The sequence below is a fragment of the Panthera tigris genome, chromosome A2 (assembly GCF_018350195.1).
Source record: "Panthera tigris isolate Pti1 chromosome A2, P.tigris_Pti1_mat1.1, whole genome shotgun sequence".
Classification (NCBI taxonomy): Eukaryota; Metazoa; Chordata; class Mammalia; order Carnivora; family Felidae; genus Panthera; species Panthera tigris.
Window position 1 is genome coordinate 75,346,140 of NC_056661.1, and position 18,445 is coordinate 75,364,584.

The window sequence follows — 18,445 nt, forward strand, 5'->3', positions numbered from 1 at the left end:
CAAAAATCTGCACAAAATTTTGACTTTCCCAAAAACTCAGCTACTAATAGTCTACTGTTGACCAGAAACATTACTGGTGACATAAAAAGTTGATTAACACATGTTTTGTGTGTTATATGTATCATATACTGTATTCTTAAAATAAAGTAAGGTAGAGAAGAGAAAATGTTACTAAGGAAATCATAAGGAAGAGGAAAATATACTTGCAGTGTCAATGCACTTACAGGATCAGTCATATTTTAGTCTTTTCCTTGCATTCTAATTTTACTCAGAATTTCTGGAAGAAATGTCTATTGAATTGTAACAATCATATTTTCACCACCAGTTGTTATATTCATATGAATTTTCCCTTTAAAAATTTTAATGTAATAAAATATACTGATAAAATCTAGCAATGTATCAAAATAATAGTAAACTCAAGTAAGTAGGATTTATTTTAGGACTGTAGTTGTGGTTCTACATTTAAAAAACTTATTTTCTAATATTTGGTGCAATTTATGCATCTATGTCTATATTAATAAACAAGATCAATCTCTCTCTCTCTCTCTCTCTCTCTCTCTCTCTCTCTCTGTCTCTCTTTAGTTTTAAAGTTATCCTGAATCCATAAAATTATTTGGAGAGCTTTCCAGTTTTACAACAGCCTGGAATAACACATTTTTTAAAAATACCTAACAAAGTTTGAGGGCAAGAGAGGAAAATTCTTAGGTGCCTAAAAATGGAAAATGGAAACACAAAGCTAGAGTTTAAGAAAAGGAGTTTAAGCCAGAACTGAGGTTCCTACATAAAGGTGGGATTCATGCCAGACCATTTATTTCAAGGGCTAAGCCCTCGTAGAATTTTACCTTACCAACTTGTGAAACTACAAGATTCTTATCATCTGCCTAAGGCCTTATAGAATAGGGAATTACCTTAAGACATTAAAACAGAAAATCTGTGCCATGCTAGGGTATAGTGTATAAAACATAGTACCCATGTACACTCAAGCCAAAAAATTAACATTAAAATACATTAAAACCATTTGACCCATAAGGGCTCCTGATAAAAGCAAAGGCTTTGGAGAATGTCTCCAAAACCTGTAGGACAACCTCTGTGGGAGGGGTACGTAGTCAAAAATCAGAAACCACATTTGTAAACAAGTCACCATGAGGATGCTTCAGTAGATGCACTAAGTGGGAGAACAAACAATTCAACACTAAAACTGAAAACTACAGTAAATTAAACACCCTCAATGGATAAATTACCAGCTAGATAGAGTTGACATATCGGAAGATTGATCAACAGAAGATATGAAAAAGACATTAATAAATATAAATAATAGGACAGGAGGCATCAACTGAGGTCTTGAAGGTGTTTCATGAAGAAAGAATGGAAAGAATGCTAATACACTGTATAAAAATGATTCATGAAGGAGAATTTTCCAGAATAAAGAAATCAATTTTCAGACTCAAAGATTATGCTGAGTCCTAAATGTGCCAAGTAAATCACAACTGGGTAAATCATATTAAAACAAAACTGAACTTTCTAGATTAAAAGTAATTTTAAAACAACCTGTGATACATGGTGTAACTTTTCTATACACCATGTCTTCAACCTGTACATACACTTTTTCTATTAACCATTTCATTGCTTCTTTGCATTAGCTATATCTTTCTCTCACCACAGTGCTCTGTTTCAACAAACACAGTTTCTTTCTACATCCCAAAAGATATAGATGACCTAGTTTCACAACCACACTTAGAAACTATTGTTCTTCCAATTTTTTGTTAAAAAAATCCATATTTTGAGATTTTGGCATCTTGTTATAGCATTCTTTCTACCCCTCACTATTGTTGTCATTGATTTGGTTGTTATTTACCATTTATAAAGGTTCATGGGAATGAAGTTCAATGAAATGGAACATTTTAGTAACTTGGAAAAATGGCCTTTTAAAATATTCATATAATATGATGGGCAACTGACTTCAGTCTATTTTAGTCACAGTCTAGTTCTCTGTCATTCACCCAGTATTGCCTATATTTTGAAGAAGAAACTAATTCAGTAATATCAGACTTCGTAATCTGTTATATAAATTATCTTGTGCCTGGGTGGCTCAGTTGGTTGAGCATCCAACTCTTGATTTCAGCTCAAGTTATGATCCCAGGGTCATGGGATCCAGCCCTGCATCAGGCCGTGTGCTGACAGTGCAGAGCCTGTTTGGGATTCTCTCTCACCCTCTCTCTCTGCCCCTCCTCTGCTTGCTCTCTCAAAATAAATAAATAAACTTTAAAAAATAGACATAAATAAGAAAAGATAAACATATCCATTTTAAAATGGACAAAGAACTTGAATGTCCATACAACTGGTTGGATGGGATAGCATTTTTTATCCATCAATCTACCCAACACTGGGAATGGGACGGACTTGTTTGACAACTATGTAAGGAAATTGCTACAATCTGCAGGTGGTGGGAATCAACAAGTTATATCAATTTAGATACCTATTATAACATTTTAAAATTTTAATTCCACCTTTAGGAACCCGTCCAAACAATGTGGAACTGATTTTTTTCTCAAAATGTTATAGGAAAAAGTAGAGATAGAATGTAAAACTAAAGACTGAAATTTGGATAGAACTATTTATAAGTTCTACAATAAATAAGTCAGTCAAGAGAGACTTTGCAGGAAGTAGGTGGGAAACAGGAAAGTGCAATATTAAGGAAATCAGAAAATGGAATCCCAACAGCATTTCAACAGTAGCAATTTCTATAAAGAATCCATTAACCTGAGTTTCAAATGGATGAGATGGGCTGACCCACTTGAAAGCTGATACTGAGTGGAATACTGTCAAGAACTTGTTTAACACTTCGTATCATTTTTGGAAATTGTAAAATGCACCTGTTGCTCACCAATTGGTTAAACCTCCATGAGACGTTAAGTACACATGTATATTCACCGTTACTGCCTTCTTAAAGTTTCTTATATTCAAATCAAAGCCATAAGAGAGAGAGAGAGACCCAAAATTTGATTCTCAGGCTTTCCACTAGGCAACGTTGCATTGTTATTTTGCTGTATGCCATCAAAATAAAAACTATTCAAGAAATCAGCTGCTGCTATAAAGGTCATCTGGAAAGTCCAGGGAAGGGCCCTGAGCTGCTGCTGGGAAAGGGAAATTGTCCTCTGGCCCGTGATCTGGCGTGTTTGTCTGCTGAGTGGCTTCAGTGGTTTCATCTACTGCTGAAGGAGCCAAGAGAAAGGAATAAAACAGGACTGTAGTCCACACCACAATGAGCGGGATTGGAAGAACAGCCAAGTGAATGTTTTGTTTGTGTGCTGCTCCTTCTGGCATCCCAATTTGCCGCGCAGATTTCTTGGGCTTCTAATCATCATTTAGAACCTGAACATATGTTGGGTTTTTATGCAACTTGCTGATAACCCAAAAGGTGTTAGAACATACGACTCCACATTACAATTTGTCAAAGCATAGTGATGTCACGGCATGAAGAGTAAACACCTCCCATGTTCTTGTATCCTGTGTACTTTCATTGGATGTTCACAGAAAGAAAAGACTAGATAGAATACCCAGAAACTGATTTTACTTTCAACCTCTGATTAAGTACAAATCAAATCATGGAAATAGGTTGAAGACATATCACGGTTTGGAGTCCATGATTCAGATTGTTAGTTCAAAACTGGGCATGGAAAATTCTCCTCTTGTCTTTTAAGTGTTTTCCCCTTGATCTAAAAATGCTGTGGGAGAGAACCAGAAAATAAATTGTAAGAATATTCCGTTAAAGATGTTGGATTGATTAGCAAAGATGAAAAAAGAACTGAATCTTATGGAAATGGACATCTTCTAAGAAAATATGAGAAAATAGAATCCATCTCTTTAGAAGAGAGGAAATTGTGCCAAATCTTCTAGATCAAAATAGGAACCCAAATCCTTAATTCCTTATAGACTTGGCAATCATGCTTATTTATCCTAAGTATCTAATAAGACAAGTGTCCAAATATCCAAGTATAAGGATAGTTGTTGTAATACAGCTTGCACTGTAAAAATATAAACAATCTAAATGTTTTACAGTGATTGGATTTTATTCCAGTCTATAGATATCGATTTAATCAGTCCTTTAAAACACTCTGGAAGCATATTGGACATGAGAACATGTCATATGTTCTTTCTCTTGCTAACATTTTAATATGAAAAATAACAAACCTACAGAAAATTGAAAAAATTGTGCAGAGAGCGCCCAAAGAACTACCACCTAAATGCTGTAATTAACATTTTACGATACCCACTTTATCATATTTGTCCCTCTATGTAGCATTGATCTTTTTTCAAAATGCATTTCCAAGTAAAATGCGGACATCGGTTCCCTTCCCCTAAGTACTTTTGTATTCATATTATTAACTAGAGTTCGATATTTGTTGTTTTTTTCCTTAAGTAAAAATTTATATGCAATGAAATGTACAAGTCTTAAGTGGACCATTAGATGAGTTTTTGCACATGCATACAGCTATGTAACCCAAACTTCTATCAAGACATAGATCATTACAACCACCCCAAAAGTTCACTCTTGCCCCTTCCTCTCTCCTTGCCCCATTCTGCCAAGGCAACCACTTTTCTGATTTTTTCCATCAAAGTTGAGCTTTACTTGTTCTAGAAATTCATATGAATAAATGAATTCATACAATATATACTCTTAGGTAAAGATCCTTTCACTCCTCATTATTTGAGATTCGTCCATATTGTTGTGTGCGTGGGTAGCTTATTTCTCTTCCTTGCTGAATACTTTTCCATTGGATTACTCCATTGTATAAATGCACCATAGTTTGTTCATCCATTCTCCTGTTTACAGACACCCGGGCTAAGAAATATGTAATGTGTTCTTAAGTGAAAGAAAAAAAACTATAAAATAAGAGGGTCATACAGGTTTTGTATTTGTAAAACACACAAGACACTCAAATGTGTGTGTATGTATCTGTCTCACAGAGACATAGCACATTTTGGATCCCGTAGAGTCAGATTGGTATGTATATACAGTGTGTATGTATGTATATATATATATTCTTTTTTAATAAAATATACTCTTGAGTACTATTTATATAGAATGCTATCTGATAGTCACCAACGCTACAAAATTATAAGAATATCCCCCCAGTGGTTGAATTTGGGTGTTTTAACTTTTCTAGCTCTCCTACAACTAACATTCCATAACTAACAGTTAGCCCATCTTTGTTATTAGACTTCCTGTGATGGGGCTGTAGGGAGACTGAAATGAAAACACCGAGCTGTAACGTGAGTTTCCTTCCCTGAAATCAGTGGGAAGAACGGCCATGTAACTGCCTGGCTGGAAGCGCCACGACATGATCCGTCTCCCCACAGAGAGAGCTTTGGTTACATGTGAAATGACCAAAGTGCTGTCTGTGGAGAAAAAAGCTTGTGAAAAACTCCTCTCTAAACAAAGACCCAGACTGGAGTCCTGTGCCTGGATTAGAAAGCCACCTCATAAAATCCCCCAAAACTATTGGCTCTCTATTTTACAAAAATTCATGGAACATTTTTACTAAAGAATAGAGCATAGAGCACCCAGGAGAAGGGAAACCTGAGTTTGTGTGGAAGGGTAAAACAATACTGCTAACTAAATGCCTCACCTCCAATCGTCCTTAAAGCCACATGAGGTACATGATGAGGTTTAGGGGTGATTGTGGGGCTCATGGGGTCCAGAGCCAATGACCAAGAAAGAATTCTTGAAGAGGTCTTTGGTGCAAAAAGGTGATTTTATTAAACACCCATAGGCTGGAAGAGCTGCCCCGGGACCATGAGGAGAGACTGGTTATATACTGTGCAGTTGGGGGAGGTAAAGTCCAGGGGAAGTTTCCAGTGAGATTTTCATATGCTAAAGAAGACTCATGGGATACTGGAGGCCAAGCTATTGTCAAGCTAAGGTGGTTTTTCCCTCTAGCAGAGCATTAACATTAAGACAGTAAGGAGTTCCTGGAGAAACGTTTTACTCTGCCAGCCTCAAGTATCTGTCAGTGGGCTGCAGGTTATAAGGAAATTTAGTTCTATCTGCCATTTCCTTCTGCCTTTGTTTCCCACATCACTATGGAGGGGTGATGGAGACTTAGGTCCTGCAGGACTATGATCTCTATCAGTTAACCATTTGTTTTTCCCCTTTCCTTTGTTCTTGGGCAGCCAGGAATGCCCAAGGAATATCACCCATATCCCACCAGGGTCGGGGGTGTTTGTGGCCTGTCGGCTTGCCTTATGCTCCCTCATCAGTACATAGGGTGGTTGTAGTTTCACTGGCAAAATAGGAATAATTAAGTGATATCACTTGGCAAAAATCATGGAAAGTGGTAGCTTAGAAACCTTGTACCTTTATTCTTACGGTGAAACTCTCCCTGCTATATCTGTTGAGGATTTAAACAGATTTAAAGCATTTTTTAAAATACATCTTAACTCTAGGCCTGGTAAGATTTGTTTGTCATTAAGTGAAAAGCAGAAACAGTCATTGGAAATGACCATCTAGCTCAGTGGTCTTCAGGAGGATCCCGAGAGGGGAAGGGAGTGTCTCACCTTCTGTGTTCAAGCCTTCCTGAGGGGCCCAGGTAGTCCAGTTCCCTGTTCTCAAAAAACAGGATTGGAGGCTGAAGAGCCAGCCCTGATTTTTCTCTTTCTCTCTTCTCTTACTCAGAAGGGAGTGATTCAAGAGCACAGGATTATTGGTGAAGTAGGAACAGAACCCAGACTTCCCCACTTTGATTTGAGAGTCAAACCACTGGATGAGGCTCAGGTAGGGCCACTTGAGGGCCAGCGGCCACCTCAGTTACATGGGAACCACGGGTCTCCCTCTGCATTTATCCCTCATTATGCAAAGAGAGCCTGGTGGGCTCTTTGGCTGATCCACTGCGTGAGAGCCTCAGAGGACAGCCCTTGCAGCCACAGAAGAGCCAGGACATCCCAGAGCTCCTTGGGCCTCATAGAAAGATCACTTGGCAGAGTAGGCAGAGTGCTGGTTATGGAGTTAGACAATGACTTTGAATCCCATCCAATGGGGTCAGGGCTCTGGAGCTCCCAAAGTCTTAGTTTTGTCATATGGGTGGAAAATGTATGAAATAAAATATTTGTCATGTTAAAGCACTTGCTATGGATCCCAGGATTAATACCCCCAAACTAGAATAATGAGCTCAGATTTTTTTATTAAACACTTATTTGTTTAACATTTTGTGCTAGACATTGATGACTATATAAATACAATTTAATGACTTAATGATTGCAAATCTAGACTCCAGAGTTAGACCATCTCAATTTGAATCCCAGTTTCACCACTGGTCATTGGCAGGAGATTTGGGAGTTATTTAACCTCTCTCCTAAGATTTGTCATTCATAAAATGAGGATAAAATTACCTTCCTCTTAGGGTTATTATGAGTATTAAATGAGTTAGTCTATGTAAAACACTTCCAACACCTGCTGGCCCATAAAAAGTCCTATGCATTTGGCTGTTATTAGTGTTGTTAGACATAATACCTGCTTAAACAGGAACAACTCAGAGATGAGAATAACAGTGTAGCCAGGTATTATTTGATAGAGATGTATGGACACAAAATAAGTAGGGGCCAATTTTTATATGAGCTAGAAAGTTTATCCTAACTTAATTTGACATCGTAATTAATCAATAAGCCAAGAATAGCTGTGTATTACCACCCAAAGAAATGTGAAGAAGCTATTAATCTGTCCAGTCTTTCCAGGTCTGGGTTGATGCAGTGTCTGGTGATGGAATATCAATAACCAGGGCCACACAGTTCCTGAATGGATCACTTTGACTCTCTCCGTTGCCAGAAGTAGCAACTCAAGGAGGTGGGCTGGGGAAGGGTCACAGCAACAAGGCTGTAGGCCTTTCTTGGTTAACTCAGGGGCCAGCTTCTCTGGACCAGTACAGCTGTCTTCTCTGTTCTCAGAAAGCACAGCAGTCTGGGCTGACCTTTTCCGTTGCACCTCCCCATTCTTTTTCCCAGATTTATTTCTCCTGGGGGAGAGATTAGGAAGAATAAAACAGGTGCACAACTTTTCCCCTTTCTGCCTTTGCTAAAATTATACTCATGTACTGGCCACAGAACACCAGCAACTCAAAAACAGGAGTCTGCCAAGAGTCAGTGCTGGGATAGAGAACACACACTAGGTCTAGTTGGAGAAGACAGGGCAAGATCAAGAAGACAAGCCGGAGTTGGAGACCAACTGTCAGTACTGAAATTTCTAAGAGCTGAGTGGGGATGGAAAGGAGAAGGAAAGGAAGGAAGGAGAGACAAGAAACCAGCAGAGGCAGGGGTGGCAGTGAAGGAAGTATTGAATTACTTCTGTAGAATCAGGCTGAATTCACAATTATCCTGTGGAACCTCTTAAAGATACCAATAATATAGGTTTGACAGAAATAATTTGTTTACACTACTTACTTTGGGGAAGAAAGTTATAGACTCCCAAGAAAAAATTAAAAACGTACTAGTTTTCTCAAGGGAGAGAGAAATTCTCAGTTTGGGGGTATATATTTTTTAACCTAAATGCAATGAACCATTCATGGAACTCATAGAGAAGCCCATAGAGCCATGAGGTTGAGTGAAGCAGCATAATAAAAGCAGTGGGATGTCTGGAGGCAGGATGAGAGACCCTCTATGGGATCAGGATTGAGTTTCATTGCTCTCTTGGCTCAGGCAAACGCCCAGAGTTTGTTCTTCATAGTGCCACCCATGTACAGGTGCAGAGTGCTAAAAAAAAGTAAAACGTATAAACATCTTTCCCCTTCCAAATTCCACTGCCCTTCTTGATGTCAGGGATCCAGCCTCTTATTAAAGAAGCCTTGTGGCTGTCTTGGACCATTAAAAAGAGGGAAGTTCCTATTGAGGATAGTTCAGACAGGACTGTGCAAAGTCTTGAGTCACAGACAGTTCTTCCTACTGAATAGTCAATAGGTAGTAGGTGGGCATGTGTCCTATATGTTTAAAATTCAGGTTCCCCAGAATTAGATGGTGATGCTTTAAAATATTGGATTTCTCTCTTATTAAGTCCGCATAAGTCTACTTTAGGTCCTGGGCCCAGACCCCCATTATAACATACCCAAGCATTTCAATCACTAGCTCAGTGTCCCTAAAGTATCTCTTGCCCGTCCTTATTTCCAACCCCAGTTCAAAGGAATTAAGACAGTATCTCCTACCCTGAATCTGCGGACTACCATGGCACTCCAAACTTCTGATAGGATCAACGTTTTATGGTTTAGAGAACGTAAGAAGTGGAGGATGAGATGAAAGAGGTGGGCAAAGAGGAAACAAAGACCTCAAAAGAACTCGTTCCTGCTGGAATGATGAGCCAACAATCAGAGATCAGCACATGAACCATCTCAGATCCACACTACAGTGGGAACACGGGGAGCAGAGAAAAGGCATATGCAGTGAAGTGTGCTCTCACGCCATAGCCTCTCTCTTTTCCCTCCTTTTCCCTTTTTTCAGCTCAAGTGTCCTCAGTGATTTCCTTCACATAGGCAATTAAAAAAGTCTTACCAGTTCCTTCTTCGTATCTCTGTGGAAAGCGAGTTCTGACCCACATAGTCAGGAGGCCCTGACACTGCCTCGTCCACTGAGAAACTGAGCAGGGCCAAAAATTCTTCAGTCCCTCACTTCTGGGGCCTGTGAGAATGTTTCAAATCCCAGATTCCTTTTGTACGCTTTCATTTTCGGGAATATTTTAAGGAGCTCAATTGCTGCAGGTGATTTGAGTTTGGGTCGGTGTTGGGGAGGAAAGTTCTGGCCCAGCTCATTGCTCCTACTACCCTGGAGTATGGCTGGAGGCTTCAGGAAGAGTCCAGAAGCCCATGTTTTCTCTTTTGTCCACTCCAAGTGGCCACTTAGAAATGTAGTGATCATGATTTGCTAAATAATTTTCGAAATGTTTTCTAGAAATCTTAGCTTGGGGTTAAGTGCACTACATATGGCAAATCCTGATTTATGAGCCCGATGGAAATATGTGTTTTCAAGAGAAGTGGGAAGAATTCCTTTGTATATACCTCGTTTTAGTGTTGACCCAATCTGGGTGTGGTGTAAACATCCTATATTTAGAGTTGATTCAAGCTACTGACCATGAGTTCATTTACTAAGTTAACAGAAGAGTCCAAATTCAAGTGAGGGCACTTGTTTTAAGACAATAATTACTGCAGTAACAATATGTTTGCCTTCCTCTTTATAAAAGAGCTAATTTGAATGTACAGCTTAAGCAAATCTTTTGAAGTTTCATATTTTGTGAATTAGGATATACCAAAGAAAGTAGGGAGACATGCCATCAAAAAAGCATTCTCAGAGTATTATAATGGAAAGAAATCTTATAAATAAGATTATAAAAGTTATAAGATTATAAGAGATTATTTTCCATCTGAAAAGAGATCAGATGGAAGTAATGGATTCACTAATGTCATCTGTATTAAAACACTAGAACCTGGTCTGATTTCAGTTTTTTTCCTCCTTAAATTTTGAACTATTTCAAACACATAGAAAAGAATGGAGAAAAACGTAATCTGACATACTTGATATAAAATGTTACCTAATTTTAGTCAATAATTTTTAATCTGAATTTTAAAACCCCATGCACTGACCCTATTTCTCTGTCTCCCTCCTCAGAGTTATACATATAATATTATTTTTCATGCACTTAAACTTTTTTCTGTTTGTAATTCTTGTCTTGTATTTTCTGCAATATTTGAATTCTATATACTGAAGAATATAAAAAAATAATACTGAATACCAGCCATAGACTGGGAGAAAATATTTGTCAAAGACACATATGATTAAGGACTATTATCCAAAATATACAAGGAACTCTTCAAACTCAGCAATAAAAAAACAACCCAAATTAAAAAATGGGCCACGGACACCTCTCCAAAGAAAATACATAGATGGCAAATAAGTAGGTGAAAAGATGTTGTACGTTGTCTGCCACCAGGGAAATGCAAATGGAAACAACAGTGAGATACTACTGCATACCTACTAGCATGGCCAAAATCCAGAACACTGAAAACACCAAATGCTGATAAGGATATAGAGCTACAGGAACTCTCATTCATTGCTGATGGGAATGCAAAATGGAACAGCTACCTTGGAAGGTAGTTTGGTGGTCTTTTACAAAACGAAATATAGTCTTACAATGGGATCCAATAATCATGCTCCTTATCCAAAGGAGCTGAAATTTTATGTCCGCACAAAAACCTGCACATGAATGTTAATAGCACTTTTATTCGTAATTGCCAAAAAGTGTAAATAATCCAGATGTCTCTTAGTAGGTCAATGGACGAACTATGGTGCATCCAGACAATGGAATATGATTCAGGGCTAAAAAGAAATGAGCTAGCAAGCCATGAGAAGACATGGAGGAATCTTAAGTGCATATTACGAAGTAAAAGAAGCCCGTCTGAAAAGGCTACATACTAGATGATTCCAACTATATGGCATGCTGGAAAAGGCAAAACTAACGACAGAAAGATCACAGGTTGCCAGGGGTTGGAGGGGTGGGAGGATGAATAGGCAGAGTACAGCTTTTTAGGGAAGTGAAAATATTCTGTAAGATACCATAATGATGGGTTCATGGCATTTTACATTTGTCCAGATCCACAGAATGTAAAACACCAAGAGTGAACCATGATGTAAACTGTGGACTTTGGGTGATTATGACGTGTCAGTACAGGTTCATCAGTTGTAACAGATGTGTCACTCTGGTGGGGGATGTTGATAATGGGGGAAGCCAGGCATTTGTGGAGACGGGGCTATATAGGAAATCTCTGTATATTCCCCTCAATTTTGTTGTGAGCCTAAAGCTGCTCTAAAAAAATGAAGTCTTAATAAAAAGTTAATTCAAAAAAATTAAGCCTGATTAGCAAAAAAAAATTCTGAAAATAATACTGATTATATATCATAGTATTATATACTGATTATATATAGTATAAGGTATATATCAGTATGTAATATGTCGGTATATATTAGTATTATATATAATAATATTATATATTGATTCTACATTACTATGTATATAATTAATATGTTATATAATTATATATAATACACATATAATTATATGTTTATATAATTATACAATTAACAGATTATATAATTATATTATATGTTGTAATACACATATAATCAGACCTCTGTTGTTCTTGTAGTAGATGGAAAAACTTGTGAGAAAAGCAAACACCATGTGGAGCCTGTAAATGTTTTTGCATAACCTGTAAAGCATTCATGGAAGTGGCTAATAAAAAGGGTTTTGATATTTTTTTAAAAAAAGCAACTATGTCAATGTTTACATCTGTAACTTTTTCCTTCCCGGTTCTCATTTAAACATTCTGGGGAAAATGTAGGCAAAGTAGCTTCCAGTTTTAGAATAAATAACCATTTGGATTGAAAACACACACACACACACACACACACACACACACACACACATATGTATTAATGATGTGTAAATTTCGTCACTTTTATTTTCTGCTTTCGGCTGCTAGGTAGATAAGGTACGAGATCCCAAGATAATGAGATTTCCAGGAAGTGAGTGTGTTCATCAATCAGCATTTAAGAGATGGATGGAGCAGCCCACAAAGAAGTTAGAAGGAACAGAAGTGCTGAAAAAAGCAGAAGAATGCGTTGTTATCGTAGAACATCATCACAGTGTTGGCATAGTTAACAGTGTCCAAAGTGACACTGTTTTTTAGGGAATACTATGAGCACATTTAGAGTTTTCACGTAGGAAGGAATGAGGAAAACTGAAGAATTTCTTTCACCACTAGACATGCAAACATTCGACCCGTTGCTCAGCCCAAAGCCACACCATTAAGTTCTTTCATTTAGAGAAGCTTAATGTGAGAGTTTCCAGAATAAAAGAATTTCAGACTTTATAATTCTGCACACGAATAATCTCTATAAAATAGTTCAGAGTACAATTCCTTCTTGTCTATTATTTCCATCTATAAAACTGTCACTTAAAAAACATCATTTATCAAAACCAAACCCTGTGCAAATCCTTACCCACTATATCATGTTGCCTCCTCTGAAAGAAACTTAAGAGTTTGGGTTTGGAGCCAGTTGGAACTGCATCAATCACACTTATTAGCTATGTAACATTGGGCGAGTTATTTAACCACCATGAGCTTCAGTTTCCTGTGTCTTAAGTGGAAATGATAGGGTTGTTTTGAGGATATGTCAGATAATTCATGTAGAAAGTGCTTAATGAGTTAGAATAATAGTAAGGCCCTCTCTCAGAACATGTTTTAAAATGCCATTCTTTTTGCTTTTGTAATTTTTCCTCTCAACACATATATCCAGGTCTTTGGTGTTTGAAAAGTACCTTGTAACTAACCGATGCTCTGATTTACATGCACTTATTTATAACTGCCAGTAGTGCAAACAATATGGCCTCCCCTTGACAAAGTTGAGCACTTCCCCTTTGCAGAACTTTTTTTTCTTTTCCATCAGCACTTGAGTGGTATCTGGCTTCTAGCAACATGCCCGTTCATGAATTGAAGGACAAAATCATGATAATCTTGACAGATGCAGAAAATGTACATGATGAAATTATAACACGCATGTATGATTTAGAAAAATACAAATACTCTTAGGAAACCAGGTTAGAACATTTAATAATCTAATGACGAATACCTAAAAAACAAAACAAAACCTTAACAAGTATACATATGGGTGAAATAATGAAATTATTCCCTTTGAAATTGGGAACAAGGCAATGATGTTATCACTTTTAGTCAACAAATTGCTCAAGTTCGTGGTAATATAGTAAGTCAACAAAAAAGACATGAACTTTGGAAGTGGAAAAAATAACAGCAAACTTCTATATGAAGTAATTGCTTATATATGAAGAAAATTTTAAATAATTCACAGATATATCATGAGACTTAAAGAGTGTTTTGCTAGGTTGCTATATAGGAAATCAATATTTAAAAATCTGTTCATTTCTGTATATTGGAAAGTGTTAGGAAATGAAATTTAGTAAATGCTTTTATAATGGCATCATAATGCCATATACTTAGAATAAATCTAACTAAAGTTGTATCAGACTTCTATGCATAAAACTGGAAACACTAAAAGAAATTGAAGAAAAAATAAATTTAAATTGTGCTGTAGAATATGAAGGGATTGAAACACTCAATCAGCTGCAATCTAAACTCCTGTGGATTTTTTTTTTTTTAATTCGACAGGCTGAATCTAAACTTAATAAGCAAATGCAAAGGACTTCAGAGAGCCAAGATTTTTAAAGAAGAAATATAAGACAAGAGGACTTATTCTCAAAGTCCTCATAAGTTATCATAAAGCTTTAGTTTGAACTAGACGTGTAAAGTAAAGCTCTCAGACCTGGCTAGATGCCACTTTGCACGGGCAGGATGTTGACTACGGCTTCCAGGAGTCAGAGAAGCTGTGTTAAGTTTTGCTGAACTTCCTTCTGATCAGCGTGACCACTTAAATCTTTAGCTCATCTTACATATTTTTCAGAAATGTTTTTGGTGTGAACTCACCAGTCTCACTAGAATTGGAGGCAAATGCCAACATTCTCAAGGGGAGGAGGGAACCAGAGAATGACAGATTTAGACACAATAACCCAAAGGCAAGAAGCTGGTTCTTTGGGGGCAATTTTTATAGACAAGTCACGTCAGTGTAATTTGTCTATTCAATCCCTCATTTCAACTGGTAGGGCTTTGGGTTAAATAAAGATGCACAGTGTGATACAAGAAATAGATACGTCCCCACCAGCTCCCAAGTCTGATAGCCAGGTGCTGAGAATAAGCCAGCCAAATTGTAAAGATGAATCAAATTTTCAAAGGAAGCTGAAATAGCAAAGGGAGGAAAGGCTGGGATCTATGGGTGGTAAGTGGAAGTCCCACCTCCAGGAACCTTAGAGAACACTGGGGAAGAACAAGGTCTGAGGCTCTCTCAAGAGCCTGCTGGACTGGCAGTTAGTGTCTTTTAGTCAGAAATTAAATGAATGCTAGAATTGTGGATGCATGAAGATGAGAGAATGGAGCTCTCAGTTCCCCTGACCTAACACTGTGTAGGAGGGGCTAAAAATACCAGGCTGACTACAAGGCAAATGATGTTTTCAGTGCCTATGTTATTGCTTTTAATTCAGAAAAACTCTATTTTTACATGCAAGTTCATCTTCTTATTCCTGCAGACGGCTCTTCGTCTTCTAAAAAGAACTGGACCAAACTCTCATTTTTAACAAGTTTGTATAAAAGTATTCTGAGCTGCTTGAGATTTTGTTTTAAAAAGTAGAGCATTGGAGTGTCTGGGAGGCTCAATCGGTTAAGCCTCTGACTTCAGCTCAGGTCATGATCTCATGGTTTGTGAGTTCAAGCTCCACACTGGGCTCTTTGCTGTTAGCATGGAGCCTGCTTCGGATCCTCTGTCTCACTCCCTCTCTGTTCCCCTCCCCCCCCCCCCCACTTGCTCTCTCTCAAAAATAAATAAACGTTCCAAAAAAATAAAAAATAAAATAATAAAATAAAAAGTAGAACATTAAAGGTACCTAATGGAGACATGGATCGTTTGTTAGTAATGTATAAAAATTATTTTTGACTTTTTTTTTAAAGGAAAACATTACCTTGTTGGATGAGAACTGAGGAAGAGCAACAGAGAGGGTAATGCCAGAAAAAAAAAGGATTTAAAAAAGTTTTTCACTAAATGAAAACTACAGAAATCTGACGCTTCAGGTATAGCTGGATCTAGATGCTCTCACAATATGACCAGAAAACCATCTGTATTCATATCTTATCTTTGAAAATTTTTTAATGTTTATTTATTTTTGAAAGAGAGACAGACAGACAGAGCACAAGCAGGGGAGGGTCAGAGAGAGAGGGAGACACAGAATCCGAAGCAGGCTCCAGGCTCTGAGCTGTCAGCACAGAGCCTGACACGGGGCTTGAACTCGCAGACTGTGAGATCATGACCTGAGCTGAAGTCGGATGCTCAACCGATTGAGCCACCCAGGCACCCCTGAATATTTTTTTCATTATCATTCTTCTCTGAAAGATTCTTCCCACCTGGTAATAAGATGTGACCATGAGTAACTCAAGTCTTCCTCCTACCTCCAACTCCCGTGAAACAGATGCATCCCCTTTCCTTTTCCTTTTTGTTTACTTTATCTTTCAGTTTTGCGTATTTGCTTATTTCTGAGATATAACTGATATTACAGCACTGTATTAGCTTCAGGTGTACAGTGTAATGACTGGATTTTGTATATGCTGCAAAATGCTCACCACAGTATGTCTAGTTAACATCCATTGCCACACACAGTCACAGATGCTTTTCTTGCGAAGAGAACTTTTAAGATCCCTCCTAGCAGTGCAAACAAATGCACCCCTTTTCTGATGTAATCGGTAAACGTCTTTGGATTGACTCTAGTTTTTCATACCTGTGCAGTTGGGGCTGGGGTCAGCCCCACTGTAAGCACATAGACTAAAGAATGTGGAAAGGGCTTTCCCCAAAGTGGTGCTATGCTGATGAACATTGCAAAATATTTCCTCAGTGGAGCTGTGATAAACATCTATTGCTAGGGAAGTGTTTGCTGTGCTTCTGACACCACTGTGTAGCTACCAGAACTGGAAGACACTCAGATTGTCTTCACTACTGAAATCTGCCTCCTTTTCAGGTATTCCCACACTTCCCACTGGAATCTGTGGTGCATCATGTTGGGTTTTCTTCCCCGTCTATGGAAACTTTGGTGATTTAAAACCAGTGCTATTTTTCGAGGTGCCTGGGTGGCTCAATTGGTTAATCAATCTGACTCTTGATTTCAGCTCAGGTCATGAACTCACGGTTCTCGGGATCGAGCCCTGCATCAGGCTCTGCTCTGACAGTGTGGAGCCTGCCTGGGGTTCTCTCTCCCCATCTCTCTCTGCCCCTCCGCCACTAGCATGCACCCTCTCTCTCTTTCAAAATGAATAAATAAATTAAAAAAAATAAAACCAGTGCTCTTTTTCAAATCTGTTTTTCTATTTAATAAAGTATTAATACATGTGATTTTTTTTTAAATGTGGCCCATGATTATTTAGCTAATGTATTGGGCTCCTTTTATCCCCAAAAGGATTCTTTATGAGATACCTTCATTCCAAAAGTAAAGTTCCCCACCACTAAGTCATTCAACAACCGTTTACTAAGTTATGCTCTATTTAGGCATAGGATACATTAATTAACAAGTAAATTCAAGTCTCTGGACTTTCCCCAACTTCAGATCTCTTTCTTCTCTCCCCGATGTGATTTAGATTTTCCCCCATGTAAGAAATTTAAATTTCACTGACAAAAGTTCAGTATTTCATGGTAACCAAAGCTGTATTTGAAGGCACAAACCGGAAAGTGTGGTCTGATACAAGTGACACTGTTCATAACAAAGGGCAACGAGAAACCCTCAGTTGTGACTCATGTTTTAGTAAACAGAGCATGCACATAAACTCTGACACCCAGGCAAGGTTTCTGCCACCTAAAAACTAAAATAGTGAATGTTGTGGGGCTCCTGGGTGGCTCGGTTAAGCGACTGACTCTTGATTTCAGCTCAGGTCATGATCTCATGGCTCATGAGTTCGAGCTCTGCGTCAGCTCTACGCTGACAGCACGGAGCCTATTTGGGATTCTGTCTTGCCCTCTCTCTCTCTCTGCCTCTCTCTCTCCAAATAAATAAGTAAACTTAAAATAAAATCAAATAATAATAAGATAAATAAAATAAAATAAAATAAAATAAAATAAAATAAAATAAAATAAAATAAAATAAAATAAAATAAAAACAGTGAATGTGATAAACTCCTTAAAACTAACTTGTGTCAGAAACCCTAGCCAAGGTAGTGCTGCCTGGCACTGTTCTTGAAACAACTTATAGTAAAAGAAAAAATATGTTTCTTCTGTTATCCCTTTTTTTCAGGAAGAAGCAAAAAGCAGCTTAATGAATTAGAGATGATTGGAGGTGGTTGATAAGGACCGAGTCCAAAGGTAAGTTGGAGTTGTCAACTTAAACAGCATTTAATGCTCTCCCTTTGCTCCTAGTATCACCTCCTTAGGCCCTTGGTAGCAGCTCCTGTTTTGAAGGGCAGAAAAGTCTGAAGACAACTACGAAGACGAATCCAAGCCACATCATCTAAAACATAGAGTTGTGATCATAAATACAAACACAGTCAAGGACTCCCCAAACCCTGGCATTTCTGAAAATAGGCATTTCCAGGTGCCATGCTGGGCACTGGGCATGTGGGTGACAGCCAGACTGACCACTGCGCGGGCAGTCAGTTTTGTCAGTCTCCACTGACATGAGTCTTGCTTCAGGGATAAGATTTCCTTTAAGGACTCTGGGTGAGCTCCTGGAGCTGTCTCACTGGCTGACCTGGGAAACCCACACCAAGCAGCAAAGGCACCAGAGGGGTGTCAGGTTTAAACTTTCAGTTATCTT

At 38.1% G+C, this 18,445-nt stretch overlaps 1 long non-coding RNA gene across 1 annotated transcript in view; it reads left to right on the plus strand.

Moving 5' to 3' along the window:
- LOC122236430 overlaps positions 1-18,445 on the plus strand; it is a 65,449-nt gene that overhangs the window by 34,258 nt on the left and 12,746 nt on the right. The window contains exon 2 of the long non-coding RNA XR_006214482.1: positions 17,927-17,994. This is a non-coding gene — a long non-coding RNA (uncharacterized LOC122236430). The remainder of the gene's footprint in view (positions 1-17,926; positions 17,995-18,445) is intronic.